Source organism: Portunus trituberculatus, chromosome 15, assembly GCF_017591435.1.
Source record: "Portunus trituberculatus isolate SZX2019 chromosome 15, ASM1759143v1, whole genome shotgun sequence".
In the NCBI taxonomy this organism is placed as follows: domain Eukaryota; kingdom Metazoa; phylum Arthropoda; class Malacostraca; order Decapoda; family Portunidae; genus Portunus; species Portunus trituberculatus.
The window spans coordinates 7,363,629-7,379,455 of NC_059269.1; the positions used below are offsets into that span (position 1 = coordinate 7,363,629).

A 15,827-nucleotide genomic window follows, 5' to 3' on the forward strand; every position below is an offset into this window, starting at 1 on the left:
TATATATATATATATATATATATATATATATATATATATATATATATATATATATATATATATATATATATATATATATATATATATATATATATGCATTACCAAATTTTCATCATATTGATTATCTTGTGTATGTAGTATGTATGTATGTATGTATGCATGTACTCATGATAATAAAAACAAAATGATTGTGGTCAATGGTCAATACTCATTGATAACTGACTCAGTGATACCACTCTCTCTTTCTTCAGTTTCCGGCCGCGTGGCTTGCGCCCCGCGCGGGACTTCCGTCCCGGTAAGGTGTCAGTACCATTAACATCTCGGTAACCTCAGTACGCTCCTACTGGTACTGGTACTGAGTGTGCCGCGCTGGCCGCGCGGCACACTCAGTACCAGTACCGCCACTTGGTAGTCGGTACCACGGTACCCGCTGCCTCATTCCGCCGGCCGAGCCGCGGTAGCTCGGCGAGACGCTTCTGTACTGGTACGACTGAATGTGCCGGCATCATTTCCGGTACCGCTTGACGCTTGTACCGTCTAGCCTCTGTGCCGGGACTCTGCTGTTTCCTACCGTTAAGAATGAATTATGTGTCGGCACCACTCGGCGGATCGGTGGCCGGGACGGATGGAGGTCTGGCGGTGCAGTAACACTGCAGTTGGCCGGCATTTTACCATTGCATTTCTACTTCTACTACTACTGCTGCTGCTGCATACCACTCAATTCATACCATTACGAATTATTTTTTTCATGTTAGTTTGCTATAATTCAAGGTAGTGTGTTGAAATATCATACTCATCCAACGATTCGTTTAGGAAATATCTGCAAAAAACACCGTTTGTTCACTGCTGAAATGTATAGTAGTCCATCTAAATTTCATGAATAATAGTGGTGTTAAAATACAAAGCCAGCATCTCATTCACACAATGAAATGCTGGCAGACATACCTACAGACGACCCCCGCATGGAACAGCAACGACTTATGTGCCTCAGACAGTCAGTTCTCCTATATACTGGGGTGTCAATAGTATCCCGAAGTAGCGCATGTGTGACGGCTTCAATGACTACTGCAGTAACGGAGAGGTGAGGAGATGGCCTTGCTTTTGTCACTCTGGCACGCAAGGCTTAATTCATGCCCTGAACTCCATCGTTTCATATAGAAGTTGTATACAGTATAATAAAAAATCACAACTTGACAATACTGAAGCAAATGCCTTCCTTGTGACAGGATAAGTTTGTACAGCTGTGTGGCATTGACGAATGCCGGGAGAAAAATGGCGAGTGTGAGCACCTCTGCCTCATCACTCGTCATACTACTGGTAGCGCCGGCCGGGATTTAGGTTTGTCAGGAAGCTCAACAGTGAAGGTGAGGACTGGATTGTCACTGTCACTCTTCGGTCTGTCTTCTTAAACTTCTGAGGAGCCCTTTCCCTCTACCTTAAAAAGGGGGAAGAAATTATTGTGGTATTCGAGGTTACTTTTCTTATTCTTGGCATACGAGTACATGAACATGCATTTTGTCTCACGAGTATTCTTCAAATCATCGATGCGCGGATAGGTTGTTCATTAAGATTAAGTATAATTTTAACTTGCCGTATACATTTCTTATGAGTACTGATTTAATTTTTTGTAGTTTTCCTTAACCTATCTTTGAATGTCTGTTCCTGATAAGCGTGCAATTCTCTTTTTAGCTCTAATTTATTTATCTTTCTCCTTATCCTCCAATAAATCTGTGTTTCTGAGAGTGTAATTCTCCACCACAGACATTGACGAGTGCGTGGAATCGGTCGGATCCTCTCCCTGAAGGACTATCCCCTCAGTAGTGTTCGGTCCGCCCAGCAGCAGCAACAACGGTCAGAAGATGGTCATTGAAGTGTCAAGTCATTAAGATGGAAATTCTCCATTTCCATCTCAACTAACTTCCAAATAAAAAATATAAATCAATAAATTGAATTAACAATAAAACAATCAGAACTTTTAGATAGACAAAACAAAAAATAATTTAATTAATAGATAAACTCCTGAAAACCATAATGGACCCCTTTATTTCAAAACCATAGAGGCGACAATAACCCTAGAACAACGAGAACTTTCGTCTTTAGTGACTTGCCAACATAGGGTGCAAGACAGTTACAAAATATATCTTTATATTTCAAACACTGTAATTGAAGCGATAGAAATTAATAGTAGATGGAAATAGTCATAGAAATAGTAGAAAGTGCTTAAATAATTAGAGAGAGATAGAAATTAGCGGTGGATGGTTAGAATAGTAGAAATAGTAGTAGCAGTAGTAGTAACAGCAGCAATAGTAGTGATAGCAGTAGTAGTAGTAGTAGTAATTGTAGTAGTACTCCTCCTCCTCCTCCTCGTTCTCCTTCTCCTTCTCCTCCCTTCCCACACAGCCTTGTGTGTGTGTGTGTGTGTGTGTGTGTGTGTGTGTGTGTGTGTGTGTGTGTTTCACTGTTTGATCTGCTGCAGTCTCTGACGAGACAGCCAGACGTTACCCTACGGAGCGAGCTCAGAGCTCATTATTTCCGATCTTTGGTTAGGCCTGAGACCAGGCACACACCACACACCGGGACAACAAGGTCACAACTCTTCGATTTACATCCCATACCTACTCAATGCTAGGTGAACAGGGGCTACACGTGAAAGGAGATACACCCTAATATCTCCACCCGGCCGGGGAATCGAACCCCGGTCCTCTGGCTTGTGAAGCCAGCGCTCTAACCACTGAGCTACCGGACGTGTGTGTGTGTGTGTGTGTGTGTGTGTGTGTGTGTGTGTGTGTGTGTGTGTGCGTGCGTGCGCGCGCGCGTCTTTTTATGTATATTCTTTTTTGTTATTGAAAAATCACACAATTCATGCACTGGCTTTTATGTTTGACCATCATCGTCATCATGAGCTGTCCACTCCTACGCTGATGACACCGGCCTGCCACGCTTGTCCTCATCATCTTTTCACAGACGGCCAACCCTTCACCAAGTAAACAGCTCATACAGGGAACACTCACAACGCCTCACTTCACATCTCTCACATTGATCTGGTTAATATTGGTGAGTACCTTAAATACAATACAATAGTTAGCCAGTCAGACCCGTGGCAGTTTGGGGTGTGGGAGTGTCAATTAATTCCCTCAATACTGAGACACATTTTTACCTTGAGTTTTGGGTATGATTAGATTATTTTATTGACATTAGGAAGTGTCTATGGAGTTCAGAGGATTAATGGCCAGAGTCTTCACTATTTTAATCCCCACATAAGTTTTTGAAGCTGTTTAAAATCACCAAGTAGTAAGCAGAATGAATATGAAAAATGTATCATGGTTCTGAAGGGTTAACTATTGTGTAGTATGTCTATTGGAAGGTTAACTGTAGGGTGTGTAGGATGTATATCAGGAACCAACGCTATGAGTGTTTACTTGCTCTAATAGTCAATAGGAGCAGATGGTCGTTCATTCACTAGTGTAGGTAGTAACGTGGGTTAGAATAGACTTGCGTAATGTGTGGAGCAAGTAGTGTTTTTGTGGTCATTAAAGGTGTGTAGGAAGGAATTATGCTTAACCTCCAATACTGGGACACATTTTTACGAGAAATGTTTGATTAAATATTGTTAAGTGGTGTATGGATGTCGCAAGATCAATGGCCACAAAATTAATGGCGTGGTCATCACTATTTTAATTTAATAAATTTCTTTAGTTGTATAAAATCGCCAAATACTAGCAGACGCGTCTTAGTACGGAAGGGATTAAATAAGAGTCGCTTTACTGTAGAACTCCTTAAGTTGTATTGATGCTAATCCGTTTCAATATTGTCATCGTGGTTCCCTCGTTATAGGTCTAATCGGCAAAAAGAAGTAGACAAGGTTTCTTTATCGTAACGATGCTGCTTCAAGTTATGTGCATTAGAAGAGATATAACCATGAAAGTAGTTGTGGTGAGTGAGAGGACTGGACTCGTGCTGAAGTTAGTATAACGAGGGTGAGGTAAACCACTGAGGATTCATTATTAGAGTAGAATGCGTAGTAATGAAGCAAATTCGATCTTAAGTGGTAGTTAAGTGAACGGACGACTTTTAATCAGGACGTATCACTGTTGTAAACAGCTCCGCTGTTCATGACAACGACTGCGAGTATGTTGTGGATAGGAAAGTGGCATGAAAAGGACGATAATGGTGGATATGTGGAATAAGTTCAAGTAAATGGAGGGAAAGGTTCTCGAGAGAAGGAGGGAGTGGTTTAAGTTGTGTGGGGGATGAGAATGGCTAGGAGGAATCAAAAGTGAACGTGAATGGATCGTAGCATAAGAGGCAGTGGGAACTGAATGCAATGCGATAATATGGAGAAACAGAAGAGATGGTGTGGGGCGAGTGTTTGTGAGCGAGTTAGGGCACAATATGTATTAGTCAAGACGTGAAGGAAATGGGTGGTCTTGGTGGCAAGACTGTGTAGACGAGTGAAAGGCTAATTGAGGCAGTGAAGGAGTTTTAAGACGATGTGATTAGTGAACAAAGATACTGCTGTTCATGTATGTTTTTTGTCCATTACAGGAGTTGACGATCCAAAGGCCTGACTCCACAGCGATAGTGAGCCTCCTCTACCATCAAGGAAACTTTATCTTGCACTACACCTTCACTGACAACGTTCACTACCAACACCTTTGCTTCGCCACCGCCTCAAGATTGGGAAAGGCACTGCTTTGCATCGCGCCCACACACACAGTATACTCTAACGCCGCCGCTCAGATGATGGCTAGGTGGGTGATAGAGGCAGGTGGTGTGGAGGCGGCCTGGCGACGAGAAACCGCAGATGACGGCAGACACGGAAGATTAAACTAACCAGATGGGTGAGTGTGTGGCAAGATTGGTTGTGTGGATGTGAGAGGATCGGGTGTGGGAAAGTTAGAACGTGTGACGTGTTGTGGCGTACCGAGACTGGCTTGAGATGTGAAAATGAAGGGATGGAAGGTTATGACAGGAGAGGGCTTGATGCTACGTAACACGGGAGACGCTGGGAGAAGAACGAGGGAGCGAGGGAGAGAGGCTGATTGATGCAATGAAAGTGTAGTGTAAGGACAGTGTGGCGTGGTACATGTGGAGATAATCGGTTAATTAGTTTGTCCATTACAGGAGGATCCAAAGGTCTGATTGCAGCGATCCTGCATCATCACGGAGGGACACTTGGCTTTGCACGACGCCTTCACTAACCCTCCCTCCATCACCCAACCAACACCGCCGCCGCTACTGCCACTCGGGGGGAGAGGCTGCCTCGCTTGGGGCCTTCATTTCCGTCCCGCTAACGCATGCCGCCGCCGCCACTCCTGCCATTAAGGGATTCCGCCTCGCAGCGGCCCAGCAAACACCTGCTACCGCCGCCGCCGCCGCCGCCGCAGCAGCAGCAGCAAGAAAGATTCTGCATGGCACCTTGACCCTGCGTGGCCATCACGTACTGGTACTCTGGTGGTGGTGGTCGTGTCCAGGGAGGGAATAGTTGTGGTTGGCGTGGGAGTCTTCCCTCAGTGTGGATGGTGTATGTACTTAGACAGCTGTGGTGTTGTGGTGCCCTTACTCCATTGTAATAAACTGTCTTCACTGCCTCATTGTGTCTTCACTGTACTAATAAGAGCTGTTGTCACTATTGAATAATAAATTATGAAAGAAATCTTGATTGTTTCGGTAAACTTCCATTCCTGGGAGTATTTGTGGTAAACTTCCATTCCTGGGAGTATTTGTGGTAAACTTCCATTCCTGGGAGTATTTGTGACTTTCATGAACTAGTCGCCTCTACCTGGCTGGCACTGACACGCCAATGTTGCCTGAATTAGCCTAACACTCCTTCTAAACAACAACATTAGAAAGAAAAAAAACTTCCAAGGTTTATTTTATCACAAGCAATACAAAAAAAGTGGGATAAAAAATTAACAAAATGGTAAAAACAGGATGCATGATGGATGATGGCATGACAGAGTTAATTTAATAATGAAATTGAAGAAAATGTGGAAAAATAATGAAATTGAAAAGAAAATGTGGAAAAAAAAGTACTTGCCACAAAAAACAGCAAAAACTGGCCAAAAATTCCAAAAAACCTGGCCCCAACCCTTAAAAATTGCAAAAACTGGCCCAAAACCCGGCCCTAAAAACTGTACTAAGTCGAAAATACTCAAAAGAGTCTCCGGAGACAAGGCAGATGCATATTGGAGCTAAAATTAAATGAAAGAATCTCCCTAAACTTTTATTCAGAAATTCTTTACATTATTATTATTACATTGCCTGGAAAAATCTACAAATATTTTCAACTCTAAAACAATCCTTATAAAATAATCCTGGAAAAATCTACAAATATTTTCAACTCTATAAAACAATGAAAAAATGACGGTAGAGGAAGGACGCACTGGCGCCGTTCCGACAAGCAGCTGATCTTCACTACATACCGGTTGTACAGTTTTTACAGTGGCCTGGGCAGGTAGTGTGGTCTCATTTTTCTTCATATAATCAATTATTAAGGAATGATGAGCGAAAAAGAGATACCATCAAAATGCAGACGTGAGATTGGAGAAGGTAGGAAAGCTGATGATGACTATGCTGATGTGGGTGAGCCTGGATTCGAAGGTTTCGATACGACGACTACTTCACTACTAAAGAGAGTGTCAAATATTGAATATAAACTAGATAAACTGATAAAGGAGAAGATGGAAATGAAAGAGAATGAAGAACAGGATAAAGAGTTTATAAAACTGAGAGAAAGGATAAAAAAAGTGGAAGAAAACGAAGCTAGGCTAAGAGCGGAAAACGAAGAACTAAAAAAGGAAGTAGCTAACTACAAAAAGCAGATGGAAGAAGGACTCGGTAAAGCCGAGAAAGAAAAAGAGAAGCTGAAAGATCTAGTAAACAAGGAAGAGGAAAGAGTACAGAACGTGATTAAAAAAGAAGTACAAGCATGGAGAGTCCAAGATAAGAAAGATAAGGCTGATTTTCAGGAGGTGATTCAAGAACAACTTAAAGAAAAAGAAGAAAATATGACAAACAAAATGATAGGAGTCCTCAAGACAAAAGAAAATCTAGTTAGAGAAATTGCAGAAAAAAGAAGAGTGTAGTCGTATTTGGAATAAAAGAAAAAATATAAAATATAGACCAAAAGAGAAAAGAAGAAATGAAATCAGTCAAAGACCTACTGAAGAATCTAAACGACGAAGATAGGCAGAACTTGGAAGAGGAAGTAGAAGAAATAAACAGAATGGGACCATATCAAGAAGGAAAAACGAGACCAATTAAAATACTACTAAAATCACAAGCAGCAACAGAAGAAATATTATATAGAACAACAAAACTTAGAGAAACAGAAGGCTGCAAGGATATCTATATAAAGAAAAATAGAAATGAGGAAGAAAGGAAGAGATACAATGAACTGGCAGCAGCAGTAAGGGAAAAGAATAATGAAAGGTCAGAAGAGGAGAAGAAGGCATTTTTTTGGAGAATTCTAGGAGACAGGATAAGGAAATGGTATATAAACGAGAAGGAAGAGAAAAAAGTGGAACAAGTTTAACTAAAAATGATAAAGGCAAAAGACTAAAAATGATGTATACGAACATAGACGGGGTTTTATCAAGTAAATTAGAATTAAGAGATTACATAAGGAAAGAAAATCCAGATATTGTATGCCTGGCTGAAACAAAACTAAATAAGGCAATCAAAATAGACTTGGATAATAGGTATAATGTATGGAGAAGAGACAGAGTGGGTAAAGGAGGAGGAGGAGTCATGATTATGTTAAGGAAAGAGATAGTGATAAATGAAATGGAATGTAGGGAAGGAAAAGCAGAAGTATTGTATATTAAGATGCATATTAATAAAAAGAGATAACAATCATTGTAACATATGTGCCACCAAAACAAATTCATGGACCAATCAAGAATATAAAGACATGATAGATGACACAATAAGGAGTCTAATGAGAATCGTTAAAGAAAGGAGAAAAGTGATATTAGTAGGAGATTTCAACTGTAAAGAAGTGGACTGGGAAAATTATGAAAGTGGTATGGGGGAAGAAGCCTGGGAGAAAGATTCTTGAACCTAATGATAGACAATATGATGGACCAGAGAGTAAAGGAATGCACAAGATTCAGAGGAAACGACGAGCCGGCGAGATTGGACCTAGTTTTTACAAGGGGTATACAAATGAATGATGATATAAGATATAAGTGCCCATTGGGAAAGAGTGACCATGCAATATTAGAAATAGATATAGAAGAGGAAAGGAAGATAGAGACGATTCATACAAAGGAGACCGATTAAATTACAGAAAGGCTGATATTGAGAATCTCAAGAACTATTTTAAAAACGTAGACTGGGAGGAGATGGAAAACTCAGAGACAATGCAAGACAAATATAACTTATTTTTGGAAATATACAAAACAGGAGTCAGGGAATATGTCCCAAAATATAGACCTAAAGAAGAAGGAAAGAAAGATTGGTTTAATGCAAGGTGTGCCAAGGCAAAGGAGAAAAGAGATGGAGCATGGAAAAGGTGGAGGAGAAATAGGAATCCAGCAAATAAGGAAAACTTCAAAGCAGCAAGAAATGAATATGTTAAGGTGAGGAAGGAAGAGGAAAAGAACTTGAAAAGACATTGTCGAAAAATGTAAGGAGCAACCAAAATTGTTCTATAGATTCATAAATGGAAAAATTAGGCAAAAGAAACAATAGAAAGGTTAAAAGGAGAGAACGGGATGGTGGAAGACCCAAAAGTATGGCAGAACTATTAAATAAAAATTCCAGGAGGTCTTTACTAAGGAATCCAAATTTGAGAGGCCACAGGGTAATAGAGACAATCTATATGAAAGAGATTAAAGTAACCAAGCTTGAAATAAAAGAGTTAATGAAGGAACTGGATGAAGAGAAGGCAATGGGACCGGATGAAGTCTCAGGCAGAATACTGAAAGAATGTAGGGAAGAACTAGCAAGTCCTATATACAACATCATAAAATGCTCAATAGAAAATGGAACAGTACCAGTAGAATGGAAAAGAGCTGAGGTGGTTCCCATATATAAGAGCGGAAGGAAGGAAGAACCTTTAAATTACAGACCGGTATCACTAACTAGTGTAATATGCAAGATGTGTGAAAGAATAATAAAGAAACAATGGATCGAGTTCCTTGAAGACAACAAATTAATATCAAATAGCCAATTTGGTTTTAGAAAAGGACGGTCTTGTGTAACTAATTTATTGAGTTTCTATTCTAGAATAGTTGATAGAGTACAAGAGAGAGGATGGGTTGACTGCATTTATTTGGATTTAAAAAGGCGTTTGACAAAGTGCCACATGCAAGATTACTGTGGAAGTTAGAGGAGAAGGGTGGCTTAAAAGGAAGCACATTGAGATGGATAGAAAATTATTTGAGGGGGAGAGAAATAAGGACGGTAGTTAAAGATATGAAGTCCAAGTGGAGAGCAGTAGAAAGCGGAGTGCCACAGGGGTCAGTATTGGCACCAATACTTTTCCTCATTTATATTAACGACATGCCAGAAGGAGTGAACAGCTACATAAATTTGTTTGCGGATGATACGAAACTGTGCAGAGTTATAAAGCAAAAGGAGGATTGTGAAATACTGCAAGAAGACCTAAATAAGATCTGGGAATGGAGTAAGAAGTGGGAAATGGAATTCAATGTGAACAAAAGCCATGTCATGGAAATGGGAAAGAGTGAAAGACGACCTGTGGGAATCTATAAGATGGGAGATGGAGTAGAACTGGAGAAAGTCAAAAGGAAAAGGACTTAGGAGTGACGATGGAAGAAAACAATCAACCAGTAAGCCATATTGATAGAATTTTTAGAGAAACATATAATTTGCTAAGGAATATTGGAGTAGCATTTCACTACATGGACAAAGAAATGATGAAGAAATTGATAAGTACTATAATAAGACCCAGATTGGAATATGCAGGAGTAGTGTGGACCCCTCATAAAAAGAAACACATAAGGAAATTGGAGAGGCTACAAAAATAGCTACAAGAATGGTTCCAGAATTTGAAGGGATGACATATGAGGAGAGACTAAAGGCTATGGATCTACCAACCCTGGAACAAAGAAGGAGAGAGGAGACCTGATACAAGTTTATAAATTGATCAACGGAATGGACCAAGTGGATAATGAGAAACTGATCCTGAGAGAAGAATATGACATCCGAAGCACAAGATCGCATAGTAAAAAGCTGAGAAAGGAAGATGTCTGAGAGATATTAAAAATATAGTTTCCGCAGAGATGTATTGAGACGTGGAACAGTTTAGATGAAGAAGTAGTGTCTGCAACGAGTGTGCATACTTTTAAAGTAAGATTGGATAAGTGTAGATATGGAGACAGTCTGGGCCACACGAGCATAAAGCCCAGGCCCTGTAAAACTACAACTAGGTAAATACAACTAGGTAAATACACACACACACACACCTCAAGAATATCCCAAACTTAATTAAAATGCCCTCAAGAACATGCCAAACTGTCTAAAAATGCCCTAAAAAAACATGCCAAACTGCCTTACCTAACCTGTTCTTCATCACTCCAGGTGTTCTAACCCTCAGGCATTGTAACCTAACCTAACTGTTCTTCATTGCTTCAGGTGTTGTCTTATACTTTGGGTGTTGTTGATAGCTCCAGATGTTGTTGAAGGTTTGTGTTGTGGTTTGGCTTGGTTTGGCTTGGCTTGGCTTGGTGGTGGGTGCAGTGTTCCCTGCAGCAGTGTGTTTCCTTCGCAGCATTCAGGGACTCTTGACTCGACTTTCCTGTAATGAGAGGAGCACTGTTTACACTGAGTCACCTTTACTATGATGTACAGTGTATTTACAAATGAGGGCTGGACAGCCACCCACCCACCCACCCAGCCAGCCAATCATACACTCAGAGGAACATCACACCACACTACTTACAACAACACTAATCAAAAACATTAAGATGGTGTGTGTGTGTAATTCACTGTTTGATCTGCTGCAGTCTCTGACGAGACAGCCAGACGTTACCCTACGGAACGAGCTCAGAGCTCATTATTTCCGATCTTCGGATAGGCCTGAGACCAGGCACACACCACACACCGGGACAACAAGGTCACAACTCCTCGATTTACATCCTGTACCTACTCACTGCTAGGTGAACAGGGGCTACACATGAAAGGAGACACACCCAAATATCTCCACCTGGCCGGGGAATCGAACCCCGGTCCTCTGGCTTGTGAAGCCAGCACTCTAACCACTGAGCTACCGGGCGCATGCGTGCGTGCGTGTGTGTGTGTGTGTGTGTGTATGTGTGTGTGTGTGTGTGTGTGTGTATTTACCTAGTTGTAGTTTTATAGGGCCTGGGCTTTATGCTCGTGTGGCCCCGTCTCCATATCTACACTTATCCAATTTCTCTTTAAAACTATGCACACACGTTGCTGACACCACTTCCTCACTCAAACTGTTCCAAGTCTCAACACACCTCTGCAGGAAACTATATTCTTTAACATCTCTCAGACATCTTCCCTTCCTCAGTTTCTTACTATGTGATCTTGTGCTTCTAATGTCATATTCTTCTCTCAGGATTAGTTTCTCATTATCCACTTGATCCCTTCCTTTAATCAATTTATAAACTTGTATCAGATCCCCTCTCTCTCTTCTCTGTTCCAGGGTTGATAGATCCATAGCCTTTAGTTTCTCCTCATATGTCATCCTTTAAATTCTGGAACCATTCTTGAAGCAATTTTTTGTAGTCTCTCCAATTTCCTTATGCGTTTCTTTTTATGGGGTGTCCACACAACTCCTGCATATTCCAATCTAGGTATTATTTTAGTACTTATCAATTTCTTCATCATTTCTTTGTCCATATAGTGAAATGCTAATCCAATATTCCTTAGCAAATTATATGTCTCTCTGAAAATTCTATCAATATGGTTTACCGGTTGATTGTTTTCTTCCATCGTCACTCCCAAGTTCTTTTCCTTTATTACTTTTTCTAGTTTTACTCCATCTCCCATCTTATAGATTCCCACTGGTCGTCTTTCACCTTTTCCCATTTCCATGACATGATTTTTGTCCACATTGAATTCCATCTCCCATTTTTTACTCCATTTCCAGATCTTGTTTAAGTCTTCCTGCAGTATTTCACAATCCTCTTTTTGTTTTATGACTCTGCACAGTTTTGCATCGTCCACAAACAGATTTATGTAGCTGGCATGTCGTTTATATATGAGAAAAAGTATTGGCGCCAATACTGACACCTGTGGCACTCTGTTGTCTACTGCTCTCCACTTGGACTTGATATCTTTAACTACCGTCCTTATTTCTCTCCCCCTCAAGTAATTTTCCATCCATCTCCATGTGCTTCCTTTTAAGCCACCCTTCTCTAACTTCCATAGTAATCTTTCATGTGGCACTTTATGAAATGCCTTTTTTAAATCTAAATAAATAGTCATTCCATCCCTCTCTCTCTTGTACTTTATCAACTATTCTAGAGTAGAAACTCAATAAATTTGTTACACATGACTGACCTTTTCTAAAATCAAATTGGCTATTTGATAATAATTTGTTGTCTTCAAGAAACTCAATCCATTGTTTCTTTATTACTCTTTCACACATCTTGCATATTACACTAGTTAGTGATACCGGTCTGTAATTTAAAGGTTCTTCCTTCCTTCCACTCTTATATATGGGAACCATTTCAGCTCTTTTCCATTCTACTGGTACTGTTCCATTTTCTATTGAGCATTTTATGATGTTGTATATACGACTTGCTAGTTCTTCTCTACATTCTTTTAATATTCTGCCTTAACTTCATCCGGTCCCATTGCCTTCTCCTTATCTAATTACGTCATCAACTCTTTTATTTCAAGCTTGGTTACATTAATCTCTTTCATATGGACAGTATCTGTGTGTGTGTGTGTGTATGTGTGCAGCAAAATAGTTTGATTAGGTTTGGGTTAATTACTAAAAGCAAACTTAAGAGTAATTGTTGATTATGATGAAATTAATCCCTTCACTACTGGGACACATTTTTACCTTGAGTTTTGTGTACTACCATTAGACCATTTTATTGACATTAGCAAGGGTTTGTGATGCTGTAATATTGTAATGCTGTAATGCTGCACAAATGAACAGACACTCTTCTGCACCCTCCTATGAATCCTGATGTCCTGTCAATATTGTGGTGGTGGTGGTGGTGGTGATTGTAGTGGTGATGATGGTGATGGTGATGGTGGAGATGGTGATGATGGAGATGGTGATGGTAGTGGTGATGGTGGTGCTGATGGTGATGATAGTGGTAATGGTAGTGGTGATGGTGGTGGTGATGGTGGTGGTGATAGTGATGATAGTAGTGGTAATGGTGATGGTGATGGTGGTGGTGATGGTGATCATGGTGTTGGTAATGGTGATGATGGCAGCAGTGATGGTGATGGTAGTGGTGATGGTGATGGAGATGGTGGTGACAGTGGTGGTGATGGATGGTGATGACTGTGCTATGCTTGTGGCCGGAAATTACAAAGTGAATGTAAAATGGTGAGATAATGGTGAATGAATGAAAGGTGATGGTGATGAATGGAGGAATGGGAAATGACGAAAAAAAATTAAAATGAAATGATTGGGATGAGTGGGTGAAAATTATGAGTGAATGAATAGAAAATAAGAATGGTGATGAAAAGCTATAAATTTATAAAAAATGGAAGCATTTTTTTCTTTATGCAACAAAACATAAAAAAAAGGCCATTTTGATGTGCAAGTTCCCTAAAATATTAGTAAAGGATTAGCCAAAAGACAGGGAGAAATGTTGAAACCTCTCTCTTAAAAAAAGTCAAGTCGTAGGAAGATGGAAATACAGAAGCAGGCAGAGTTTACCAGAGATTGAGAATAGTGGTTAGCTAACTCTTGTATTAGAGAGTTGGACAGAATAGGGATGAGAAGAAAAAGCAAGCCTTGTGCTGTGAGGCCACAGAAGTAGGGGAGGCATGCAGTTAGTAAGATCAGTACAGCATTTAGCATGAAATTAGTGATAAAAGATAGAAAGAGATGCAACACTTCGGCGGTGAGAAAGAGGCTGAAAAGTTAGTCAGAGAAGGGGAGTTGATGAGACGAAAAGCTTTTGATTCCACCCATCTAATAGAACTGTGTGACTCAAACACCCTGCCCAAACATGCAAAGAGTACTCCAAACATGGACAGATAAGGCCCTTGTACAAAGTTAGCAGTTGTAGGGGCAAGAAAAAGTGGCGGAGATGCCTCAGAGCAAGAGATGAGATGTGAAGTTTCCAGTTCAGATTATGAGTAAAGGACAGACCGAGGATATTCAGTGTAGGAGAGGGAGACAGTTGAGCGCCACTGAAGAAGAGGGGGACAGTTGTGTAGAAGCTTATGTTGAGTTGATATATGGAGGAATATAGTTTTTGAGGCATTGAACACCAGTAAGTTTTCTGTGCCCTAATCACAAATCTTAGAAAGATCAGAAGTCAGGCATTTTGTGGCACCCCTGTCTTAATATGCTCTCAAAACATGCCAAACTGCCTCAAAATACTCTCAAAACATGGCAAACTACATTAAAATGCCCTCATAACATGTCAAACTGTCTTAAAATGCCCTCAAAACATGCCAAACTGCCTTAAAAATGCCCTCAAAACATGTTAAATTGTCTTAAAATGCTCTCAAAACATGGCACTGTCTTAAACCATGACAAATTATCTTAATATGCCCTCAAAATATACCAAACTGCATTACTATGACATTAAAACATGCCATATGGATATATGGAGGAATTGAGTTTTTGAGGCATTGAACACCAGGCAACACCCTAGGCAAGATGCTGTTTGGGGGGCCCTAAATTTCTATTTTTTGTCGGAGCCCCTGAGTGACTTAGGATATTTAAATTTTCCAAGCTACCCAGGGGGACCCCTGGTGGTTTGGGGGCCCTAGGCAATCGCCTTGTCCGCCTATAGCTAGAAACGGCCCTGCTGTACCTTATACTGAGAATTGTGTTATTGAAGTGTACCGGTACCATACTGTATTAGTGTGACCTAACCTAACCTACCCTTACCTAACTATTATCAAACTATGAATAATGATAAAAATGAATACATAAAAAAAGATAGTATCATGTAAGTGTACCATAGATTACCATACCATGCACCATCTTGTATTTGTGTAACATAATCTAACTAAATTAAACTAAAAATAATGATAAAAATCGATAAATAAGTAAATACAGTGAAACATTTAGCACATTCATTCAGCAGTGTTGAGTTAGAGACATGTACGGTACAGTATCTATGCAGGAAACATGGAAGCATGACAAGGGGTAGAAGAGGATAAACACTGAAAATGGACAGAATAAGCAGATTTGTGAGACCAGGAGGCAGAGAGGCAAACATACTACCAGACCATCATAACTCAGTAACTACTTGGACTATCTTACTGAAACTTGCATGCTGGGCAGGCAGGACTGTTATCTTGGCGATCTGGAAAGCGTCAGCCTGCAGTGCTTCCACAACCTGCATTTCCTGGACGCCTTTTTTGCTGGTGGCCTGCACACCATTCAACAGTCTTCTTAGTAAGCCGCTTCATTTTTCACCTTTTAGCTTGGCAGTTGTTGCCTGACCTTGACCAGCACGATTACATGGTGCTGCAGGCTGGGGAAAGGCCTAGGAGAGGCTAAGGCAGATTGCAGGTTGGGAGGCAGGCCATCACACAATTCCCATCACTGCAATAAAAAGAGATCAGCTGATCAGCGAGCGCGCCATCACGCCTGCCAGCAGACCGGAAGCCCCAAGGGGTTTGGGTAGCTGAAAAGCGAACCAATTTTCTTGTTCATGGTGATGTTGTATGTACAT

At 40.6% G+C, this 15,827-nt stretch overlaps 1 long non-coding RNA gene across 4 annotated transcripts in view; it reads left to right on the forward strand.

Moving 5' to 3' along the window:
• The window catches only part of LOC123504290, an 8,323-nt gene extending 2,666 nt beyond the window's left edge, over window positions 1-5,657 (forward strand). Inside the window, exons 1-4 of one of the 4 annotated variants that reach the window (XR_006674792.1) lie at window positions 1,269-1,364; window positions 1,762-1,851; window positions 4,546-4,841; window positions 5,125-5,657. This is a non-coding gene — a long non-coding RNA (uncharacterized LOC123504290). Of the gene's footprint in view, window positions 1-1,268; window positions 1,365-1,761; window positions 1,852-3,447; window positions 4,842-5,124 lie in introns of those variants that run through there. The other 3 variants (XR_006674791.1, XR_006674793.1, XR_006674790.1) reach the window with 3 other exon arrangements.
• Window positions 5,658-15,827: the final 10,170 nt, after the last annotated feature.